The sequence below is a fragment of the Cebus imitator genome, unplaced genomic scaffold, assembly GCF_001604975.1.
Source record: "Cebus imitator isolate Cc_AM_T3 unplaced genomic scaffold, Cebus_imitator-1.0 Scaffold802, whole genome shotgun sequence".
In the NCBI taxonomy this organism is placed as follows: Eukaryota; Metazoa; Chordata; class Mammalia; order Primates; family Cebidae; genus Cebus; species Cebus imitator.
Window position 1 is genome coordinate 207,878 of NW_016108117.1, and position 8,560 is coordinate 216,437.

The 8,560-nt window shown below is 55.4% G+C and overlaps 1 long non-coding RNA gene across 1 annotated transcript; it reads right to left on the reverse strand.

Annotated features, from left to right (window-relative positions):
• Positions 1 to 2,481: 2,481 nt before the first annotated feature.
• LOC108297461 lies at positions 2,482 to 3,021 on the reverse strand. Its single transcript, XR_001822214.2, has 3 exons — positions 2,920 to 3,021; positions 2,667 to 2,757; positions 2,482 to 2,559 (listed from the first exon to the last, which is right to left on the reverse strand). It is a non-coding gene; the product is annotated as an uncharacterized LOC108297461 (long non-coding RNA).
• Between the last annotated feature and the right edge of the window lie 5,539 nt (positions 3,022 to 8,560).

The following is an 8,560-nucleotide window of genomic DNA, read 5'->3' on the forward strand; positions in this document are numbered from 1 at the left end:
ACACGTGTGCAGTGCAGTCCTAGAGCATGCGGGACAGACAGCTGCCTCCCCACCCTCTTTTCTGGTCTCTGCTTCTCCTCCTGGTTTTTTCTCCATATGCCCTCCCTGCTTTCTCCCCCAGCTCCCTCCTATGTGGAGGGGAGGAAGGAGGAGGGAGCGAAGAAGCAGGGAGAACTGGCAACTCCACCTGAGGGGGTGCCTCCAGCGCCTGCCTTCCAAGTCACAGGGTGGCTCTGGCACCTCCACCCTGGTAGGAGCTGAGGGTGGCCCCTGGGAGCTCTGGCAGGTAGAGAAGAATGGGGATGGCAGGAGAAGGGATGTGGAAAACAGCATAAATCCTGCTGCATACGGGGTGGCGGGCAGAGGGCGAACAATTTGGAGCTGTGATTCCGCATCCAAGGCTTAGCACCACAGGAAACTAGACGTGGAGAGGCCGAAGTCTGAGGAAACGGAGAAACTGGAGGATAAGTGGGGAGAGGGTTGCTCCAGGGGAAAAACCAACAGTGCAGGGGCCACAGGTCACCTGGTTCAGCCAGACTCCAGCCCTAGCTTCCATCCCGGCTCCATGTTTGCCCAAAATACCCACACGCTGGGCCCAGGTCCGAGGACGGGCAGACAGGACACACCGAGCCTCGTGCTCGGCCACGTGTCTTTATTCTGAGACTCTGCCCCTTCGCAGCACAGGGCCCCGTGGAGGCCGCCCTTCCAGGGAGCCCCGGCCACGAGGTCTGTGCCCTGCTGGACGAGCCCCATCCAGCAGGGCACAGGCCTTTCCTGCTCTGACACTGCACAGTGACCACTGACGACTCAGGGCAGCCTGTCTGCCAGTGCGCCATTCAGACAGTTGTAGAGGTAGATATACTGCTCCTGCAGATGGACACGGGGTGGGAGGCTCACCCCGCCTGCCCCAATCTAACAGAAAAAGTGTCCCTTGTGTGTCCCAATCCTAGGACTCCGTCTGGGAGATCGCGCAGCGGTTCACAGCGCCACCTGTTGGCTGCCTGGGTGTGTGGCCTAGAGGCCTGGGCAGAAGCTCCCTCATCTCTCTGCCCCTTTCCACAGCTGAGGCCCCCACCACACCCCCAGCCCCGCACGTGGCCTCTGGTCGCCTCTGGTTGCCTCTCACCAGTGTTGGCGTCATGGGGCCACAGGCCTGAGACTGCTGCAGGGCCACCTTAAGACATCCACGGTGCACTCAGACCCTGCCTGCCACAGCAGCTGCTCCATGATCAGGAAGGTGCCCAGCTGGGTGGCACCCTTGCTGCAATTGACCTAGAGTTGGATGGGGTACCTAAAGAGGTGTGGCGGGGGTGTCTGGGGATGTGAGAAAACCCAACCTGGGCGCAGGGACTGAGAAGGGACACTGAAGGCTTGGTCAGCCAGCCAGCCTGGGCCCTGGCAGGGGGGCAGTAAATTCCCACCGTACTCACTGCTGACTTTCTCCCCTATTGCTCCCACACCAGCTGCCAGAAGTCCTCCAGCGTTTTCTTGAGAGGCCCCTGAGTGCAATTCCCGTGGGTGGGTGTGGCCCCGGGGTGTAGGGCACAGAGGTCAGGAACATGTTAACAGGCAATGCTTGGTGCCAAGCACACAGCAGATTTCCGACATCTGACCTCCAGGAGTAAGGACGCTGTGCCCACACCTACATGCGTGCAAACACACTAGCATGTGTGCACCCAGAATGCAGACCAGGAGGGCTGACTTCAGAGACACCACCCCAAAGGGACAAGAAAAGCCCCAATGAAAACAGGATTCTGACATGTGATAAATAGTCCATCTAGACCATCCTTTTCACCCACTCAGAGTTACCTTCCTAAAACCAAACTCTGTGTTTATTCCATGCTCAAAAATCTCCTATGGCTCCCCAAGGTCCACCAAATAGAGTCCAAAGCCCTCAGCCTAACAAGCCCTCCTTCATTCAACCCCAGGCTACCTTTCCATTACATCCCCCACCGCCCAGCGCCTCTCCACTCACCCCTACCGCCCCCCACATACACTGCCTGTGCATTACTGCCTGGCTGTTCTCTGGCTGCTCCTTCCAGCCAGAAGAATGTCCTTCCCCCTTTCACACTTATCAAAATGATACTCGTCCTGCAATAAATCAAATGCCCCCTCCTCTGGGAAGCCCTTCTTGATTCTTCAGGTGGGCCAAATTTCTCCTTCTTCCATGTGCCCTGAACACAGTGATTTGTTCCTGTATTACAGCCCTGGTCACAACGTGTGGTGAGTGTCATGCACATGGCCACATGCTCCTTTGAAGGTGGGGAATGTGGCTAACTCAGCTCTGCCCCCTGCAGGCTGAGCATAGAGCCCAGCACACAACAGACTCTTGCTAGACACCTGGTGGATTGAGCTGATGCAGCCCAAGCTGGTGATCTCCTAGAAGACTGCTACAGCTGATGAAGGCCAGTGTGGCCTGCAAACCAGCCCATCTCCCAGGCAGATCCCAGATCTCACGGACAGCCTCGCCGGCGGCCCTTACTGGAATAAAGTTGGTATTGATGTAGTCAGAGTGGGGCTCTCCCTCCAGCTAGGTCAGCCTGTCCCTGGAGGTGTCATCTGCAGGGAGTGAAAGCTCCGCACTCAGGGCTGGGCATATGAAGCCCCTGCCCCCATGCCAAGCCCTAGCCCTCTGCCACGCCTCCTCTGCTGCCCCCAGCACTCACAGGGTAGCACATGTGGGTAATGGTTCTTGGTGGTGTTGGGAGGGTGCTCAGTCCCCAACCTGGGCTGCTCCTTGCCCACCTCCTTCAGCTCCTGCAGGGTTCAAGGGTAGATACTGGTTGCTGAAGTAGACCCATCTTACCCGGTGCCAGGAGAGGGGCAGTGGGGGCACGTGTGCAACTGGGAGTTCCCTCCAGACCTTCAGACAGGTCCCAGGCTTCCTTCCTCTGAGCCCAAGTGTGGTAGAGGTCTTACCTTGAATTCCAAAAAGAAAGTCGGGTGTGCGTGAGCACTCTTGGCCTCATAGCTCTGCCTGAAGCTGTGGATAGGGATGAGCCGGTGGGTCCTCCTGGTGAGAGGGGGGGTCTGCCTGGCGAGAGGGGGAGAGGATAGCCCCCCAGCCTTAGGTTTGCCAAGTTCTGCCCTGCCCTCCCCTGGGTGATGGGTACAGAGCAGCATCACCTGATCACCTGGGGGCCTGTTGGAAACGCAGATCCTGAGCTCCGCCCTGGGTGTGGGGCAGCGTGCCTGTCCCACGAGCTCCTCCAACGCCCAGCCTGTGCTGCAAACCACCAGCGTGGGAGAAGAGAGAGGGGACGGGGGACATGTAGCATACGGACGTGCACACGCACGCATGAGTCCCCTGACTCCCTCCACAGGTCCTGAGGAGGGCTTCTGAGCACAGCCCGTGCCCAGTTCATGTCAGCTCCATGGGAGGCTGAAGTGAGGAAACCCTGGCTCTACATGGTTAGCCCGGGAGAAGGTGAGAACTGGAGACGTGTGATGGTTAATTTTGTGTCAACTTGGTTGGGTCACACTGCCCAGATATTCGGTCAAGCATTATTCTGGATGTTTCTGTGGAGGTGTTTTTTGTATGAGATTAACATTTAAATTGGTTGACTGGGTAAACTCTAATGTGGCTGGGCCTCGTTTAATCAGTCAAAGGCTTTCATGAAACAGACGGACCTCTGAGCAACAAGGAATCCTGGCAGCAGGCTGCCTCCGGCTGCTTCCCTGAGCCTGTGGCCTGCTGGTCTACCCAGATTTCTGGACTCACCAAACCCCCACAATTATATAAGCCAAGTCCTCGACATCTCTCTCTTCCCCCTCTCTCCCTCTCCTCTCCTCTCGCTCACCTTCCTGTCCTCTCTCTTCCTGCTCTCCACTCTCCACATGCACACCCTGTTGGTTCTGTTTCTCTGGAAAGTCCTGGCTTATGTATGAGTGCATTTGGAGGAGGAAGAGGCCACATGGGCAGAGAGGAGTGGGGGGCGTGAGGTCCAGGCACTGAAAGGCATTTGGGCAGGTGTGGTGGTGGCTGAGGAAGAATGGGGGTCTGGCAGAGCCTTGCAACCCCCTGACTGGGACATAGTCACAGCAGAGTGGGTGGCAGGGGAGATTTGGCGATGCCACCATGGCCCCACAAGGCAGGGAGGAGCAGGAAAATGCACTCACAGCAGGTTGTAAGCTGTCAGCTCTTGGGAAAATGGATCCTTCCTTACCCTGCAAAGGGTGAGGGGCACGTAGGAGGCAGCCCCAGGGGCACGGAGCTGGCCTGCCCCGATCACAAAGTTCTTCCTAGCCCGCAGCCTTCTCTCCCATTCAGCTCTGCCGCTTCACCACCTCCAGCACAACAGACCCAGCGCAGCACAGATCCTGAGGACACAGCCCACCACGGGGCCTGCCGCTGCCAGCAGGGGCACTGCTGTGGGGAAGACACTGGCCCGGGGCTCTGCGGAGGGAAGGAAGGGGTGGAACATAGCAGCCTTGTCCCACAGACCCTGTGGGGTCATGCGAAGCTCTCCTGGACCTGGGACCCTCTGGGTGAAAGGTACAGTGGCAAACCCCTGTACCCTAGAAGTCCCAGATACCAAAGTGAGGCCAGAGATGGCAGCATGGGGAAACATCTGGGTGGAAACTGGAAACACCCAGCAACGTCTCCCTGCTCCCAGCTCCTGGGCATGCCCCAAAGACCCCACTCCCTTCTCTGACACCATCAAAAGAAAAGAAAGAGGGTAGCGGCATGGTTTCCTGGACTTTCTAGAACTACATTGTTCTATATGGTAGCTACTGAACATTTGAAATATGGAAATTCTAACTTATGACTTGCTATAAGTGTAAAATACACACCAGATATCAAAGACTTAGTAGGAAAGAAAAGAATGTAAAATATCTCATTAGAAGTGTTTTTGGCCAGCCGCAGTGGCTCACGCCTATAATCTCAACACTTGGGGAGGACAAGGCAGGTGTATCACTAGAGATCAGGAGTTCAAGACCAGCCTGGCCAACATATTGAAACCCCATCTCTACTAAAACTACAAAAATTAGCTATGCATGGTGGCATACCTGTAATCCCAGCTACTCAGGAGGCTGAGGCAGGAGAATCACTTGAACCTGGGAGGTGGGGGTTGCAGTGAGCTGAGATCATGCCACTGCACTCTAGCTTGGGCAACAGAGAAGGACTCTGTTTCAAAAAAAAAAAGTGTTTTTTAATGGGTCACATGTTGATATTTTAGATATTTTGGTTTAAATAAAATGCCACTAAAATTAATTTCATCTGTTTCTTTTTACCTTTTTAATGTAATTTTAAAAAGACATTTTAGCCGGGCACGGTGGCTCACACCTGTAATCCTAGCACTTTGGGAGGCCAAGGCAGGTGCCCGAGCTCAGGAGCTCGAGACCAGCCTGGGCAACACGGTGAAACCCCATCTCTACTAAAATACAAAATATTAGCCAGGTGTGGTGGTATGCGCCTGTAGTCCAAGCTACTTGGGAGGCTGAGGCAGGAGAATCACTTGAACCCAGGAGGCGGAAGTTGCAGTGATCTGAGATCGTACCACTGCACTCCAGCCTGGGCAACGGAGCAAGACTCTTTATTAAAAAAAAAAAAAAAAAAAAAAAAAAAAAAGACATTTTAAATTACTAATGTGGCTTGCCTTACATTTCCATAGGACAGGGCTGTTCTAGAGCCCCGATGGCCTGGGAGCATCCGGGTATAGAGGGGCAGAGCGGGAAGGCAGCAGGAGCGTGGACAGCAGCAGACCGTAGTGACGCTGCAGACTCTCCTGCCTGCGCTCGCAGCTCGCCCAGGCCGAGTCTGGGGCCAGGAGCACCTTCGTCACTGGCTCTGGGCCTCCCCACTCTGCTAAGCAGGACTTGTTCTCCCAGCAGACTAAGTCAGTCCCTCCTGCTACTTGCTGGAGATGAGGCTCAAAAGAGGGGTCCCAGCTCTCCTCCCCATCTCCAGGGCCCAGTGCCCGCCCTACCTGAGAAGGCTGAGAAGGAGCTGATGGTCTCAGGAGGGCTGTAGCTGGTAAAGGCTGCAACCTGAACCTGGGCAGAGAAACAGGATCTGCTGTTGGGGAAGGGCAGGCAAAAAAGGCGAAGCCCCTCCCAGCAATCTGGGTACCGAGCAGTAGGCGCTCAGACAGTGAGCGCTTCCCCACAGGGGGAGTCCAATGCGTTCTTGGTTTCCATTTCTGGTTGGGCCAGTAAATCCCCTTCCTCATCCCTCTTGTCTGCTTATCACTAGAGACAGAAATGAAAAACCATGGCCTCAGGCTGCTAAAAGTCTAAACCAAAACAGAACAGAACAGTAACAAAATAAGGCAGGTTGGACAAGCTTGGCAGAGGTCACGTATCATGCTATCTGCCACCTTACAGCAAACTCTGTCTTCCTTGCCTGAGAGTAAGAGGAAGCTCTAGAAATAGGTACGTGGGCCTGGCGCAGTGGCTCACGCCTGCAATCCCAGCACTCTGGGAGGCCAAGGCAGGCAGATCACCTGAGGTCAGGAGTTGGAGATCAACCTGGCCAACATGGCAAAACCCCGTCTCTACTAAAAATACAAAAATTAGGCAGGCATGATGACTGTGCCTGTGGTCCCAGCTAGCTGGAAGGCTAAAGCTGAAGAATTGCTTGAACCTGAGAGGCAGAGGTTGCAGTGAGCCGAGACTGGCCGCTGCACTTCAGCCTGGGTGACAGAGTAAGACTGTCCCAAAAAAAAAGAAAAAGAAAACAGTAGGTGCTGGATATCCTGGGAACTGCCCTGGCAAGCTGAAACAGAATACACTCCACCTTCCTTTTGGGGGTAAAAAAAAAAAACTGCATAACAAATGGGTGTTCCCATTTTTGCCTTATCTGCCGGGAAGCTCAGTCAACACTGTTGGTCTTTATGGACCATCACCTGCATTCTGTTTATAAGTCAATCTAGATCTCTTGTTTGTTTACAAACCAAAATGAGGCTTATAACAGCTTGTCCCCACTCCCTTCGGCCTGAGCCCTCCCCTGTACTCGGAACCTAGCTTGAGCTGCCCATTGCATGTCTCTTTGGTGTGGCCACAGTCCTCTGTACCTACAGGCACCATCCAGGATTTCGGCACAGCCCAGGGCCCTGGGTAGAAGGGGTTGGGGAGCAGAATGGCCAGGTAGGAGTCATGTCCTCTGTCGTAGTGGTCATGCCACATGTGATGGCTTCCTGGGAAGACTCGGTCACTGGGAGAGGAGTGGGACATGGGCAGAGCAGGGTGGCAGTGGGGCCGAGGCCTCTCTTCCTGCCACAGATGGGCTACCCTATCTTTCTAGCATGTGCCCACCATTCACATTAGCACTCTCCTCCAGAACATTCTGGTTCTCCTTCCTGCTTCGAGACTGATACCAGCCTCACATATTTCATCTTACCAGTCTCAGTCCCCATCTTACCTCACCACCTACTCCATGCCACAGCTGGGGTCTCCCCATCCCTTCCTGGGCCCAGGACTCATGTGACATGGTGGTGGTGGCAATGATCTGCCCGTCATCCTTGCCAAACATGCCCCACGGGATCATCCTCCCATTTCTGTCCCAGGCTCCAGCTTGGGGGCCAGGGCAAATGCTGGGGGATGCCAGGCTGGGGATGGAGAGGAGGAGAGTGAGGACCTGGCTGGGTGCCTAGCAACCCATCTTCAAGGGCAGGGACCATGCCATCATAGCCCCTGTGACTCTCAGTGCCTGGCAACAATGGCTAATGTATATAATTAAATAAGGACTAGAAGGTTCCTGGGCTAGGGTACCAGGACATGAGGCTCAAAAGTATGGTATCAAACTAGCAAGATCAAGGCCAGAGGAAAGGGCTGGGCCCTGGGGAACAGGGAAAACCCCAGGCAGCCAGGACTAGAGGAGTGACATCCCCAGGAAGACAGGGAACGGAGGTGGCCCCAGAGGCAGCACAAGCTGCCTACCCTCAGCAGAAGTGGATAACACCAGGGTAACCGCCCGACTCCACAGACCGTTCCTGCCTGGCACGGAGAGGCTGAGGCCATAGGAAGTGCCAGGCACCAGGTCGGGCAACACGACTGCATTCCTGGAGGTGTTGGCCTAGAACACAAGGTGAGCATTCCCTCTTCCACCAGCTGCTCTGCCACCACCAGACAGGTGCCCACATCCCCGGTGGGCACCATCCAGTTCAGGGCCAGGCAGGTGGCCTCAGGCTGGCACTGCACATCCTCTACAGGGCCAGGCTCTGTGGGAATCAAAAGGCTCCACATTGGGTGGGTGTCAGCACACTCCTATGAGCAGGTCTTCTGGGTAGGAGCTCTCAAAATCCATAGGCACAGAGGACTGGGCATTTATGCCCACAGAAAGGGACATCAGCCAGGCAGAAAAACATCTCATTTGGACATGACTGCCCACCTGGAGAAGCATAAGGGGCATAACCCAGAGCAGGGTGGGTGCATCCACCTGGAGAGAGCAGGTGGCTCAGAGTTGAGTGGGCAGCACTGCCACCCGGATCGGGCCTGCATCTCAGGGTACCTTCGTCCTTCCCCACGCTGACGTCTGCATACCAACAGGCAGCACCACGCGGTGAGTGGATGCCTGTAGCAACCCCAGCTGGCACAGCACTGACAGGGAGAGGTTGGG